The sequence below is a fragment of the Crocodylus porosus genome, unplaced genomic scaffold (genome assembly GCF_001723895.1).
Source record: "Crocodylus porosus isolate Cpor-Errol unplaced genomic scaffold, CroPor_comp1, whole genome shotgun sequence".
In the NCBI taxonomy this organism is placed as follows: Eukaryota; Metazoa; Chordata; order Crocodylia; family Crocodylidae; genus Crocodylus; species Crocodylus porosus.
In genome coordinates, this window is record NW_017728918.1 from 104,259,358 (window position 1) to 104,275,474 (window position 16,117).

Genomic DNA, 16,117 nt, shown 5'->3' on the forward strand with positions numbered 1-16,117 from the left:
GAGTCATTATTGATGCCAAAATGAACATGGGCCAACAGTGTGGGGACACGGTCAGGAAGGCCAACCACACCTTGTTATGCATCTACAGATGCATCTCAAGCTGGTCCAAGGAGGTGATCCTACCCTTCTATGCGACACTGGTCAGGCCGCAACTAGAGTACTGTGTCCAGTTCTGGGCGCCACACTTCAGGAGGGATGTGGACAACATGCGAGTGGCCCTCCTCTGGACCCTCTCCATGATCAGGGGGCAGCAGGGCAGGCCCTACGATGAGAGGCTAAGGGACCTGAACCTGTTCAGCCTCCACAAGAGAAGGCTGAAGGGATCTAGTGGCCATTTATAAACTAGTCAAGGGGGACCAGCAGGCATTGGGGGAGTCCCTGTTCCCCCAAGTACTACCAGGAGTGACTAGGAATAATGGTCACAAGCTGGCAGAGGGTAGATTCAGGCTAGATATCAGGAAGTGCTACTTCACAGTCAGGGCGGCTAGGATCTGGAACCAACTTCCAAGAGAAGTGGTGCTGGCTTCTACCCTGGGGGCCTTAAGAGGAGGCTAAACAAACACCTTGCTGGGGTCATTTGACCCCAGAACTCTTTCCTGCCATGGCAGGGGGTCGGACTTGGTAGGGTCAGAAGGGACCTGAGCAGATCATCAACTATGAAACTATGAAGCTTCTATGTTGGGGCTCTCAGCCACCATGGGTCTTGCCTCACTGTCTTTCTCTAGGTAGGCCTACCAGTCTAAACCCACCAGATAAGGTTTGACTCTGAGGCTCTAGTTCCCTAATCCTGTTGGGACTCATGGCCCTTCTTTTGCTTCCAGTATGGAGCCCAGGCTCTCTGGCCTGGAGGCTTGTCCCCTGGATGCAGAGCTAGCAGGCCCCAAGTTCACAGCTGGGCAGTGTCCCTGAGCTCCTACTACCCAAGGTTACCCTTTCTTTTAGTTCAGGCTATTAGCCAAGGTTCCCCTACTGGGGCCCAGCTTAGAAGTCTTACACCCAGCTCTGAGTTGGTGGCCCTATACAGCTGCACTCACTAGCGCAGCCCCTTAGCCTTTTATGACTGCACCCAAGGTGCTAATGAGGCCTCCTCCTCCTCCCCTCAAGCCTTGTCCACAAGCCTCCAGTTATCCAGCCAAAAAAACATAAACAGTAAGCCCATGGGCTTTAACCACAAAAAAAGTCAAAATAAAATTGAAAAAGGCCACATACCAGCTTACATTTTTCCATGGCTCTGTGCTTCTGCTTCCCACCATCTGTTACCCTCCTCTTTGTGGGGCTACCACTGCCTCTCTGAGACTCCTCTGGAGTTCCCCTCTCATAGCAACCAGACAGACTGCCAAACCTCTCTATGGAGCTCTTAAACGCAACCTCCTCCCTCTTCAGCTATTCCCTCTCAATGCCACTAAGTCCAGGGGTTTTTATAGTTCTGGCCCACCCCCTTCTGGTCACCTGACTACCCAGCCAGGCTCAGCTTTTAATCCCTGCCCTGCCAGCATGCTGTGCCCAGAATGTTCTAATCTTAAAGCCTATTTTCTGGTAATAGGGTTTCCTGTTATAGACACCTATACAGGAGTTAATGTACCTGGTGGCTCTTGTAAAAGATATTGCCTTCAGCTATTAGTACTCAAGTTCTCTGACACATGCTACAGAACAAGGCCTGGAGTGAAGAATAACTTTTGTAGTTTGCAGCCAGCAGAGATTGAGAAAGGTCACATTCTTGTTAAAGATATAGTTCAGACATGGACAGCTGTGTTTTCAAATCAGATGGTGCCTGAAGTTTAGATATGTAAATAAAAATAGGTTTTTAAAGTCGCTGCAGCTTCTATTAATATTAGTGGCTAGTTAAATTCAGAGGTAAATTTTTCAAACAGGGATGTTATACTCAGGGAGGGGTGCACTTTTATTCATAGTCTACTCAAAGTTTAAACTAACTGCCTGGTAGTAGCAGCAGCATTTCAAGTCAGGTAGTGCTAAGGAAATCACTTGACTTCATGGCTCATTATAATCTACCTGATTCCTTCTGAACTCTTTATTCCACAGGTGTTAATGACCCTGCCCTTTTTAATGGTCTTGAAGTCCTACCAGTCAAACTATACTTTATTCTTCAATTCTGTGGTTGTTACCTGCTCCTGGTAATGAAGTTCCTATTTCACAGCCCTGCAGATTGTTTTTAACTCATTCCAATAAAGTTTATATTCATGTTGGCTTCAATCTTACACTGAATAATATAGCCCCAGTCCCTATATTAATTAACTGAAGCAGTATATATGTTGCTTCATATGTGATGATGCATCTCGCCATCTGCACCTCCCATTTCAAAATTCTAGATCCACCTATACTTATACTGAAGTGTCTATATCCATATTAAATTATCTTAGTAGCATTAATCTGATTTTTCAAAACTGCCAAGTACCTTCCAATCCTTTTGTTGCCTCATAGGAATTTAGGACACTCAGAATAAAAACTAATAGGTAGCTTAGTTTTCTAAGGACAGTATTTGTCCAAGAACAAAAGGATGGGAGCTGAACATGACTCAGTTGGATCAGATGTATAGTTAGAAGCACAAAGCTGTTTTTCTTGAAGAGCTTTTGCTGAAATTAGTAAAAATGAGGTAAGACGTTTTGCTTTACCATCTTGATTCAAAGCTATATTCTGTAGGAACTGTAAACTGCAAATTAAGTGAGAAGAGACTAGAATTTTTTTTTTACACATGCACCTATGTTAGTGGTTTACCTCTTAAAAGAAAAATAACCCACTTCTTGAATTCTGAATCTTCCTGTCTGCTTAGAAGTTGTGGCACTATTGCTGATTCTGAAAACTTAGCCCTGATGCCTTAGTTTAGAGATTCTCTAATTTAATAGAATCCCTTATGTAATTTTTCTGTCCTTGACAAAACCATGCAGTTGGGATTGATTAAGCCAATACTTTATGGAATAATTTCTGAGTTTCCCTTTCAAGGGAAGTGATGTTTTTATCTACAGTAGTGACAGAGATGTTACAACAATAGGGTATAATGTTAATTTTTATTTTTTTGTTTTAATTAAAAGATGGCTAACTGAACAGTTGCTGTGGGAAATCACAACCCATAGTGCTCCACAGTGGGTGCATCTACACATGCTGTTAAGGCAAATGAATAAACTCCAGTGCAGTTTGTACCCAAGTTTATTGCTCCCAGGCACATTGTTTGCATGTATGGACTGCAGCACATTGAACTAGGGCAGAGTAGACCCAGCTGGCAAGGGGCCCCTGGGATCAGCCTGCCAACCCAGGCCAGCTTTAACCTGGCTCAGTGTGCTGCAGACGGTTTGGCTGGGTCAGAAGGGTTCTTCAGTGCAGGGCTAGGTGGCAGGGAGCCAGCTTTCCACTTTCCCAGATACTCTTCAGGCCCTTAGATCCATCTGCCCCTACACTCTATTCCCAGTCCCTTGCTGGGCTGCTGGACTCCTCTGGTCTTATTATGCTTGCTGGGTCTCAATATGATCCACAGGCCCCTCTTGCTGGGCCTCACTGTGATTCACAGACCCCCCTCCCTGAGCCCGTGGACCCATGCAGTCTTCTTCTTGCCTGGCCCCTCCATGGGCCCCTGGACCCATGCAGTCCACATGGTCTTCCTTGCCAAGTGCTTTTCTGTCAGGGTCTGCTCCCCTAGCCTTCTCGTCTCCCCCCCCCACTGGGTTACCCACAAGGCAGTGGGAGCTGAGGCTTCCCATCCACCCCTTTCCTTGGAGTGATGCATGCATGGCATTACATGGAGGCTGTCCCACCACAGGCAGCCCCACCACACCAACCAGCTTCAGTAGGGTGCAGTTTTAGATCATACCCAGGACTGGTCTCCCAGCCTGTTTGATCTTATTTGTCCCTTGCTGGGCTTCCCGTAGTCATCCTATACCTCTCCTGAGCTGCTAACCACCAGGTCCCTGGCCCTGGCTCCATCTCCACTCTGAATCATCCATCTCTGCCCCAACTCACTCTTGGACCCCTGTCCTTGATTCCCCTTCCTCAGACAGCGTAATACTAGGCTTTGGCATCTGGGTGCCCACTGCTTGACTCCTTCTTGGCTGTGGCTCCCTCACACCTTTGGCTTCTTGGCCCGTTCTCCAGGCCAGTTGCGACTCCAGACTTTGGGCTCTGGCAGTCTCTCATGGTAGGCTATTTCAACCTTTGGCCTTTCCTGGGCCCTGGCCCCAGCATTAACCTGTCGAGATTCCCAGGGTCACTCCTCAAGCAACCAGTCCTCTCCTCTCTGTGGGTCTGCCCTTTTCAGCCCCTCCATAGATCATTCCCTCTCTCTCTGGGCTACCCAGAGCTCCCAATAAATCTTCCTTACTGATGCCCCCTTTCCTTCTCTGGGCTTGTTCGGGCCCCTCAGTGGGTGCTCTGCCATACTGACTGGGTTCACCCACGCCCTTCCCTAGGTGTCTCACACCTCTCAGGGCTCGCCTAGCTCCTCAATAGGCCCACTAACTTTCAGTCCCTCTTCCAGGGCTTTTTTGGTTCCTCACTAGGCCCTTGTGTACTGAGCCCCTCACTTTCCAGGCCGGCCTAGCCTTGCACTCAGCTCCTGCACACACAGCCTTCTTCTCAGGGCTTATCTGGCCTCTCAACAGGCCCAGGCACTCAGCCCCCTTCTCAGGACTGTGGACCCCATACTGGGTTCCCAGGAACCTTCTCCATCCCTTTAGTTCCTATCCAAATCTCCAGATGTTTTCAGATGTTACTCTTCTTGCTGGAATTCAGGAGCTACTGCCTTCTTGCTGGGTGATGTTACTTCACCAACTCCCAAGGTGTTACTGCCAGCCCTGCTCTCAGGCTCTGACTTATACCCTATCTAAGCCCAGCCTTCCTCCAATTAGGGGTCTCCCTTGCAATCAGATGATCCCCTTGATCAGGCTTAGCTTCACCTGCCAGCCTCTGGGTCAGCTGACTCTCTAATTAGGCTTGACCTCACCTGCCTGTGACTCAGCAGACTGCCTGGCCTTCTAAAGTAGCAGGCACCCCAAGTGTCCTGTCACAAGAACCAATAATAAAAAAGAAAATGCCACCTATCTTGGCATATCTTAAAATATATTTGACAAACTTAGATGAAGTTACATAAAAGATGGAACCCAGCACCTTCACTCCCCTTCTCCACAACAAGAAAGAAACTAAACTGGGATTAATTCAAATCCAAATTGTGTTTCCTTCTGTTCCCAATAAATGACTGCCTTTTTGGCTTTCTTCTTCCACATCTGGCCTTCTGACTCTTTCATGTTATTTTTTTTCCCAGTGATCCAGTTTCAATGGGAAGTATAAAGGCCCCTCCACCCCCATCCAGAGTAATTTCTAGTTTGGTAGCTAGACCACTTTTCTGACATGCATGAGATGTGGGTTTTAATATTTTTTGTGGCAAGGCCAATAACCCAGGTCCCATGCTTTTAGGGTGAGGGATCTAACCATTAGACTGTTATATAAAGATACGCACTATTGCCACAACTCACTCTATGGTCTGGATCTTTAGCTGAAAGAAGCATCACCTGTGAAGCTTCACAAAGAGATGGAATTCAGACACTTTCTTGTATGTAGTCTTTCCTGCTGGTTTCCTCTCGCTAGTTCCCTGTTCAGTTCTCTCAGTTATCCTTTGCTATGTGCCTGAAATAAGAACATACGGATCTGGGATAAAAGTTCAATAAATGATTTAACCTAAATCAGTGAAGAATGACACTACTTCCATCTAGGTTTATTTTAAACCAATTTCAGCCATTTTAAAAGCAGTTTATGTGCACTGAACTTCTGTTGTGTTACAGATTTGAACCAGTTTCCAAACAGTTATTCCAGTTTATCTGTAATTTCTGTCCCTAGCCAAGAAGTGCCATACTGGGTTAAACTGAAAGTCCATCTAGAGTCCTCTCTCTAAAAGTGGATGATTTTAAAGTAAAGGCATATGAACAGAGTATATCTAGAGTGATATATACCCCTGTTGTACCCTCCTGGCATCTGCCATCATTGGTTTAGAGATGCCACAGAATACATCCCCAACTCTCCTAGTCTCTCCACTGAATGTATAAAGAGCTTAGATGCGTAATTTTGTTGGGCGCTTGTATACATGACAGAGGTTTAGTCCTTCAGGGTTGTGTTCTTGTCCCCTAAATTAAAACAGTGAGCTTTTAATTGAAGCGGTGGGGCCTGATTCTTATTTTTTTGTCACTGTATACATGTAATGGTCCTGGTGACCTCAGGCAACTGCTGAAGAAAGAAGCAGCGAGGGGCCTGATCTTTTTTTTTTTCCCCTGGCACAGCCTGCCTGCCTTTCCTGTGGCTGGAGGGCAAGCTGCTGGTGGGCTGAGTGGTCCTTGAGCTACAGGGACCCTTGATCCTTCCCTCTGAAATTTTGGTACCCCCTGGGGCCAGGCAGGTGGTCTGCTAACAGGCTGGGTGCTGTCCCAGATCAGAGGCACCTGATCCAACCCTTTCCTGAGCCTGCCTGGGTTTCCAGTGCCCTGCGCAACCTCCCTGTCACCTTCTTCAGGTGCCAGAACACTCAGACACCCGCCTGCTGCCTTCCCGCGCTGCCCCAGCGGCAAGCTAGCCCATTCATGGGTGGCCCCAGCTGCAGGCACCTACTAAAGGCAGAAGTGGCAAAGGTCCCGGTCCTTTTTTTCAGGTGAGCCTGCCTATCTCTTCTGTGACCAGGGACATGAGTTGACAGATTAATGGCTACAACATTCCAAGTGGTAGTGTTTAGTTTGTGACTATGCAAACTCCTTTAAAACCTGCCAAACTCACATACATGTAAAGTATGATGGCATTAAGCCACACAAATGGAAATTTTCATCATGTGTACATGGTAATATCATCATGTGTACAAGCGCATGTTTCTTTAAGTGCTTCCTGGAGCTAGACATTTAATTTTTAGCCATGCTGAAACTGAATTTGAGGCACCTGTGGGACTTTATTCTGTGTGTAGAAGATTATCAGACTTCTTGTTATGAAATTTTAAGCCAGATTTCCCACATGTAAGAGGGTCATCTAAGCAGCTGAACTTTTGGTTCTTACCAGAATTGAATCTGAATTCTGAACCTTCAGAGATTCTCCTTTTACTACTTTAGGCAGGTAATTTGCTAATGTTAAGGGACGCTTATAAAGCAGCAATCAATATCATGAGACAAATTGTACTTTGCTCTGTGTTTCAAGGACTCTTAACTACTGGAGTTTATAATTGTGTTAATTGTTTCTAGTAGCTTAAAGGAAATCTGCTGTCGACTTCTTGTAGCAAATATGCCACAGAAATCTAGCTATCAAAAGTGTTAGAACAAACAGGACTGCTGTGTTTTGACAATATAGTCATCATTTTAAGCATTACCTGTGTACAGTTTTAAGCATATCTCTTAAACCGTAATCTGTCTTTACCTTTGCTTTTTTTTGCTTATTTTGAAAGAGAGAATGTTTGTGAACAAAATCTAAAATAATGCATGCCCTCTGATGACAGAGATCAACCCAATATACTCCTGCCACAGGACAAAACTAATTATTTTCCCATTTTATATCACTCTAATAAAAACTTTATTTCATCATGACCTGAAAGTCAAGTTCCTCCATTTTAGCTAGGATATGAGATCAGGAGTAAAGGATTCTGCTATTAATCTCTTGCCTTTAAACTTTTACAGAAGCAAATAATGTATTGTTAATAAAACATTTAATTTAGATTTTGTTTTGTTTTGCATAAGACAAGAGGGCCTCTCTTAGATAGCCAATAACCCAAACACAGATGGATAGTTATAGATGAGTAGCAAAATGTTTCAACTGTAACATAAGGGCTAAGTAGAGATGGTCGAAAAGCCCGAGGCTAAATTGATTCAGTCTTTGCAGGTTAGTCTGCACTGCATCAATTGAACTGATCAGCAAGTGAACAGGCATTCAATTTTGATTCCAGAAGGGCAGCCACATGCCTGCAGTGGTTCAGGCCAGAAGCCACAGGGTTCTAGAGCCATTTTGAAATTGATTTATATACACTGACCTTCTGGGCTAGAGACAGACATTCAAAAAGCCTGAGCCTGAATTGATTCACTCTTTGCAGGTTAATGTAAGCTGCGCAGCTTAAACTTACTAATAACTGGGCAGACATTCTTTGTTAAATCAGCAAATGCAGGCACTTTCCTGCAGTGGCTGAAGCCAGAAGCCAGGGGGCACTACAGCATGCCTGCCAGCCACTGCTAAAGGGGACAGGGAAGAGAGACACCCTCCAAGGCTCTCACCCTTCCCTGCTGGAGCAGAGAGGAGGGGTCGGCCCAGCTCTCTGGAGTGGAGCCCAGCCCAGAGAGCATGCTGGGATTCTGGGGGTCTCTGATTTAACTTAAACCAGCAAGGAGTCTGGGACAGACATTGCATAAACTGGTTTCATAGATTTCTCAGATTTTTAGGGTTGGAAGGGACCTCAGTAGGTCATCAAGTCTGACCCCCTGCCCTGGGCAGGAAAGAGCGCTGGGGTCAGATGACCTGAGCTAGGTACTTGTCTAGTCTCCTCTTAAAGACCTTCAAGGTAGGGGAGAGCACCACCTCCCTTAGAAGGCCATTCCAGATTTGGGGTAACCCTTCCCATAAAGAAATTTTTTCTAATGTCTAATCTAAATCTGCTCTTCATCAGTTTATGGCTGTTGTTCCTAGTAACTGCAAGGGGTGCCCTGGTAGACAGAGTATCCCCTATTCCTTGCTGCCCCCCTCCACTCCGATGAATTTGTAGGCAGTTACAAGATCCCCTCACAACCTTCTTTTGCGGAGGGTGAAGAGATTCAGGTCCTTCAATCTCTCCTCATAGGATCTTACTCGTAGGCCCATAACCATATGAGTAGCCCTCCTCTGGAACTTCTTAAGGTTATCCACATCCCTCTTGAAGTGTGGTGCCCAGAACTGGACACAGTACCCCAGCTGTAGTCTTACCAATGCTGCATAAAGGAGAAGTATCACATCCTTAGACTGGCTTGTGATGCACCTTCTAATGCATGAAAGAGTGCAGTTGGCTTTACTTATCACTTCATCTCATTGATGACTCATGTTCATTTTGGAGTTAACTATGACTCTGAGATCCCTTTCTGCTGCTGTGCTGCTTGGAAAGAAACCTCCCAGCCTTTAGGTATGCTGGTGATTCTTTCTTCCTAGATGCAGCATTTTGCACTTACACTTGTTCAACTGCATCCTATTCTGTTCTGCCCACATTCCCAACCTGTCCAAATCCACCTGAATCCGCTTCCTGCCCTCCAGCATGTTTACTTTGCCCCATAATTTGGTGTCGTCCTCAAATTTGGACAGAGTGCTTTCCTTGCCCTCATCCAAGTCACTGATGAAGATATTGAACAGTAGGGCTATGCAGGGTGGCTAATGTTTCCTTTGGAGTCAGATTCAGTCGACTTGAGTAACAGTGATTTGATTCAGTGATTTGAATCTCTGTCTGAATTGATTCGGATGACTCTGATTCAGAGATTCGGCCACTGCCGAATTGGCCGAATCTCCGAATCAAACAGGCCCTATCCCCCACCCACTTTCTCAGCCCCATCAATGGCTGCTCCGCCCAGCCCTAGTGTCATGGCTCTTTTAAAAAGAAAAGCCCTTCACTCACTGGCTCCTGCCAGGCAGGGGGGGAGGGGGAGATTCCCATTGCCCCGTGCTGCATGGGAGAGGTCTCTGTCATGAGCCCCCATTCCTCAACAGCTCTCCCAGCCCCATCAATGGCTACCCTGCCTGGCCCCAGCATCCTGGCACTTAAAAGTGCTGGGCTCACTGGGTGCTGCCAGACAGGGGGTGATTGCTACAGCCCCCCACTGTCCCATGCTGTGTGGGGGGCTCTTCCACAAGCCCCCAGAAGCCCCGGTGGCTGCAGCAGCAGCCGGTGAGTATGGGGCTTCTTTTTTTTTTTAATGAACCAGTATGCTGGGGTCGGGCGAGGCAGACATTGATGGGGCTGGGAGAGCGGGCGGGGGTCGGGTGCCATTCAGGGGGGCTGGTGGAGTAATAAGGGGATGGGGCTTGGTGTGGGTCCCCCCATGGTCCCCTCCCTCTACTTACTGGCATGGAGCCCGGGTCCAACTCCCTGCGGTGGCATGTGGGGACTGCCCAAATATCCGAATCTTTTCTGAATTGATTCAGAAATCATCAAATTGATTTGGACCTTTTTATTGGTCTCCTGATTTGATTCAGATTTGAAGATTTGGCTGCTGAATCAGGCCGAATCTCCTCCAAATAGAATTGGCACCAGAAGCTTCGCACAGCCCTATTGAACAGCACTGGTCCAGGGACCAAACCCTGGGGAACTCTACTGCCCACATTTTTCCAGGTCAAAAATGACCTGTCCACCATCACCCTCTTTGTGCAATCCATAAGCCAATTCTCCACCCACCTGACTATGTAGTAATCTGTCACAACCATATAATTTATTTATAAGAATGGGATGTGAAACTGTATCAAAGGCTTTTTTTAAATCGAGGTAGATGACATCTACCTCAGCTCCTGCATCCAAGCATTTTGTGACCTGGTCATAAAAAGAAATAAGGTTAGTCAGGCAGGATCTACCTGCTATGAAGCCATGCTGGTTGCCTTTCAGCATTGTTTTTCCTACTGGACCCTCACAAATATGACCCTTAATAATTTTTTTCAAAGGTTTTCCCAAGGATAACCAGTCTATAGTTATCTGGATCATCCTTTTTCCCCTTCTTGAAAATAGGGGCCACATTGGCCCTTTTCCAGTCCTCTGGGGCCTGTCCTGAGCACCATGAGTGCTCAAACAGCTGTGCCAGTGGCTCTGCTATGACACTGGCCAATTCCTTCTGCACCCTTGAGCCTGCTGACTTAAACATATCCAGCCCCTCCAAATGCCCCTTCACTAGGTCAGCATTAACTGTTGGTGGGTTGGAGTCCCTCTTGTACCTGTCTATAGCCCCTTCAGGAGATATGTCTTTATCCATGTTCATGTATATAGATGCATATAACTTGTTTAGGAGCTCAGCTTTGTCCCTCCTATCTGTTACCAGTTGCCCTAGTCTGTCCTGTAGGGGTCCTATGTTGCCATGCACCTTCTTTTTGCTCCCTATGTACCTAAAGAAGACCTTTTTGTTGTCTTTAATTTTTGTTGCCAGCCTGAGTTCCAATTCTGCTTTGGCCTTCCTAACTGATTCCCTTCAAGTGTGAGCTAAGCAGGTATACTCCTTGGTGGCTACCCCCTGCTTCCACAGTCTGCATGACTCTCTTTTGCCTCCTAGGTTTTCTTGGATTTTACTGGTTCAGCCAAGAGGATTTCTTGGTTCTTTTGCCTTCCTTTATGTACACTAGAGTAGTCCCCTTTTGTGCCTGAAGGACCATTCCCTTGAGGAATGCCCACCCTTCCTGGACTCCCATCTCACCAATGCTCATGACCTTTAGTGTCTTGCTTACTAATCTCCTGAGCTCATCGAAGTTAGCCTTTCTGAAGTCTAACACTTCTGCCCTACTGGTTATCTTTCCCACCTTTTGCCGGATAGTGAATTCTAACAATTAGTGGTCACTATCCTCTAAGTTACCCTCTATCTGCAGATCACCCACCAGTTTGAGCCAGATCAGTTAAGTCTGCTACTACATTCAACCAGGTTTATCTCAAATTGGTTTTAGCCATTTTCAAACATATTTATTTGCATTGAATGTGTGTTCTGCTACAGGTTTAAGCCAGTTTCTAATCGCTTAAACCAGTTTATGTGTAATGTCTGTCCCTAGCCCTGTTGTGTTACAGATTTGAACCAGTTTCTGATGACTTACACTGGTTTATGTGTCATTTCTGTCCCTAGCCACATTGCCTGGGAAGCATTTCAGCTCTAAAGATAACCGTAGCATCTTCTATATTTTGACAGTGCCGCTAACTAACTAGGCAAATGAACTCATCACTTAACTAGGCTTCATAGCTTCTGTTTCCTCGTGACATGTCAGGATTTCTCAGTGAGCTTTTCTTCTCAACCTTACATTACAGCGCATGCTGGCAAAGATAAAAAATGCTTCAGAATATTCAGAAAGAGAAAACATTTCAGACACTTGCTTTATTTTTCCCCAGATGGCTGCAATATTTATGAATATTATTTCCCCCCTTCTCATTCTGACTGTTATTGGCACAGTATGTAACTTTCTATCAGCTGGCAGATAGTTTCAGGATATACATTAGAAATAGTCTGTTATTGCCTCTAAATCGTGAATGGCACATAGATTGGTACATTCTGACATGAACAGGCCTCTTTTTTACTATATTTTATTGGAAAGTCCTGCACTGAACAGAGTCCACAGAGAATCTGGGAGAATGGTAAGGGGATCAGAGGAAGCTGAGCCCTGGATAGATTTTCCTTTGCTTGCTGAAATATGCCATAAGTGCACAGTTTACCATGAATCAAAAGCAAACCTTTAAAAAATTTACTTTTTTAGGTTAGTGTATGAGAATGCTGGTGGCCATAAAGTAGAGCAGTGTTGCTGTCACAGCAGCCATTTATCATAAAGCAGTTATTAAAGCTCAAAGTCTATGCTGAAGCTTTAAGAACTACAATGAGAGCAAGATTCTGTGGTAGTCAGGACCTTATGAAGGTCACTGATAACTAAAGTGTGATGATATCAGTAGACTTATTGATTGATTTAAAGGTTTTGTTGCTGTTCATTGGATTTACAAGTGCAGAACCCAGTTCTGTTACTAGCACTTAATGGGACCTAAGAGTGCCCAGCACCCTGCCAGAGGCACTCAGCAGTTTGCAGGATTTGGCCAATAAGCCAACTGTCTTACTGAAATGGGCTTGTGTGTGTTATTGTGTGCTTTTATATTAGCTGACTTTGGGTGGTAAATACTTATTCAAAATACCAATAAATACAGTGATTGTAAGATGAAATATGGCTTACATGTTTGAGTCTGGCCTTGACCAGACCACTGTAGCTGCAGCAGTAAGTATTCTTGGCTTGCTAGCACATCTAAGACTACTCTGTGGAGATATTGTGGCTGTAATAAAATAAATGTTATGCTGAAACCTGGCAAAATCATGGTGTGCGTTGTTTCATAGTGAGGAATTAATGTATATTCATTTTTTTTCCTTTTAAAACGTGGAGAATTCGTTTATTGGTGGCAGTGATATTCTCCTTTTTTGCTCAGTTAAGCCCATATGCAGCTGAATAAGTGCTCTGTAAAAGTGCTTAGGGACTCACTTCTCAGTGATTCAGTTAAAATAGCCAGAAAAGACATTCATTAATGCAACCCTTTTTCTTTTTGATATGAAACATCCTTAGTCACTGAACATACTTAATGAGGATATTTATTGCATTTCTTGCAACCATAAAGTATGATTAAAAGTAGAGGCTTGGTCCATGGAGTGTATGTGATGCATGGTATGCACAGTTTTATTACCAAGAGGCAGCTGTGTCTTCATTCCTGATCTTGAAATATTACATATTCTCATTGCTTCTAAGGAAATTATACTTGTAAGAAGAAGTTGGGAAATTTCTTTTAATAACTTTCAGATGAAAGTCACTTTACCCTACTTTTGTCATGGTTCCAGCTGAGCCACATATACTGTCTGAAATGGTCCTCAAAGTATTTCCAAAATATTTGGTTCAGACAAGCACAAACAAGTTCTGAAGCTTAGCAGAACGTACATAAACTTCTTTGCGCTGAAAGCCAGTCTGGGATCCTCATTACTTTATTTCAATTTCCAGTGCTTTCTTGCATCAGGCAGGTCAGTGACACTGCCATTTTACCCTTTTATATTAGTTTAACTTCCAAACCCAGCTGAAGAAAGGAAGTACAGAATGAAAGGCGAATTAAAGAAAACAAACAGGAGAGGAAACAATCCTATAAATGAACTTTAACAAAACATTTTTTAAGTTTATAAAAAGCCTCCACTTTGTTTTGATTGGAGATTATTTGAAGGTTTGGGACACTTCTTCTTTTAGTCAGCATATATCCTGTCTAATTATTATTTATTTCCAATAAAAAACTCCAAGAGGACCCCAGTCAGGGATAGGGGCCCCTGGTGCTAGATACTCCAGCTGTTCTACACATGCAGACACAAGGAAAAAATATGTCCTTTGGGGCAAGACTATCTTTTAAGACTCCACATTGCAAAGACTGGTAGTACATGTGTATTTGAAAACTGATTTTCACTAGAATACTGTAAGCAGAAGTTCACTGAGATTTCAGTAGGGAGAGATAAAGATTTTAAAATGTCAGTTATACTAAGGCTGCTTTCTGCTCGCTGGTACATCAGTTTCACAGACATGTGTTGTATCCTCCTCTACAGAGTGGGTAACAGATGGATGTCACGTCAGATTAAAAATAAGCATTTGTTTGTATACTATTCATGTACACTTTCTCACTGAATAGAAAAATAGGGAAACCATAAAAATGAATAAAGTCTTTAGGCTTTGCATTCATAAACTGTTTAATCCTGTGCCTAAAGCAAATCTTAAAGTGTCCATGAGAAAATGAAGCTCTTGTGATAAAGATAGCTTATTCTATATAATATCCAGATCTGATGAAAATAGCTTAATTTTTTTTCAATTAATTTTCCTAACATGGCAATAAAACATATTTTTATTTCAGAAAAATTATTGCAGCCAATTATTTTTGAGTAGTTATTGGCATTCAGACTATAAGTCTGAAGACTTTGCAAGTCTTCATTATAGGTGGTCCAGCCCCTGGCAGACATTAATATAATTGCATGATTAGAGTCTGAGGAGTTTTAGGCCCCGTTCCAAAAACCACACATCGTGCCATGCCAGGCGTGCATGGCAGAACGTACAGGTTCTGGGACTGGTCCTAACATTGCTTATACCCCAAGGGTGTTACTGCTGAGGTTGCACTGAGTCCCAGGCATGTGAATCACATCATAACATGTCACATATTCAGCCTATATGTTGCTGTAAAATGAGTACATGTAACATCTTTGTGGCTGATTTATATGGTGCCTTAAAATCAACATATGGCATATGTGCCCTAGGGCTCTCCCTGCTGAGGTGGACAATTAACTCATTGTTAACATTGGACCCAGGCAGCTGGGTTTCGAATCTGCTCAGGTAAATCATAAATGTCATGTGTGTAGGACACTGGGAGGCATGGATTTTTTAAATGGCACCTGTGGAACTTCTGCCATCATTGCTGACTTTTCAAGCATAAAGAATGCATAAGTCATTTTGGGATGAAATAGGGGCGGTGAGCAGTGGAAAAGTCATTAAGCAAATTGAAAAAAAAACAACCAAAAAACAGTAGAAACTGAAACTCCTGTTTTTCTTAATGGCACTGGATTGATCCCAGCCCTAGCACTCTTTGCTTACTGCCACCTTTCATAAGAGTAGGGTTGAAAAAAAAAGAAATAATTCCAGCCTCCTGTTCCTAAAAGTGCTGAATGTGGAGGCGTCTCAGAACTAAATAGAACTGTTCTGTCAACTCCTCTTCCTTGCCACATCCCTAGGACTTAATCAGACACTGAAAAAGGAAGATTAGAAGTTGGTTGGCGCTCTCATTCCTTGTTCACCACCACTAGTTCTCCCTGAGTTGAAGTGGCAGAGTCTGGAAATGAAGAAACATAAAGTTGCCTCCCCCACTGTGTGAATGTGAAGGAGAGAGGTAAGGACTAACTTTGACCCTGGACTTTGGCACTTTATGGCTGAAGACAAAGCACAAGTGTTGTCCATAGAAAGTAAAATTTCCCTTATACGGCCCCACAATTGAGCAGCAGGTGCAGAAAGTGGAGAGAACTGCAAAAGATAAAAATGAGACTGCCAAAAACTTTGCAGGCAGGATGCCTTTCACTAAGCTTGATGTATCCTCTAAGGTACTCAACAGCTGGACAGCTAGAGTAGCAGGCCCAGTTTTGCAATTCTTTGACATTCTATACAGTGATTTTTTTGTTATAAGTGACACAAATCAAATTATTAATTTTCCTGAACTTCACAAAAGGATTTGTTTTTCTTAAGCAGGGCAAAATATTTTTCTAGGGTCTTTGGTCAACCTGGCAGTAATATGTAAAGGGAGTTAGAAAAAGAGGTATTTTTTGTTTTCTTCTTTGTGGCACTTCCTAAAGATGTGGCTGTTGATTGTATCCGTTGAATAGTATTAAGCGGTAGGAGTGAATCTTTATTCTCCTGTTAGTAGTAGATA

General features: G+C 44.1%; 1 protein-coding gene across 1 annotated transcript in view; it reads left to right on the plus strand.

The window, feature by feature from the left end:
• The window catches only part of LAMA2 (laminin subunit alpha 2), a 434,604-nt gene that overhangs the window by 24,341 nt on the left and 394,146 nt on the right, over nt 1-16,117 (plus strand). The gene's annotated exons all lie outside the window — the stretch shown is intronic.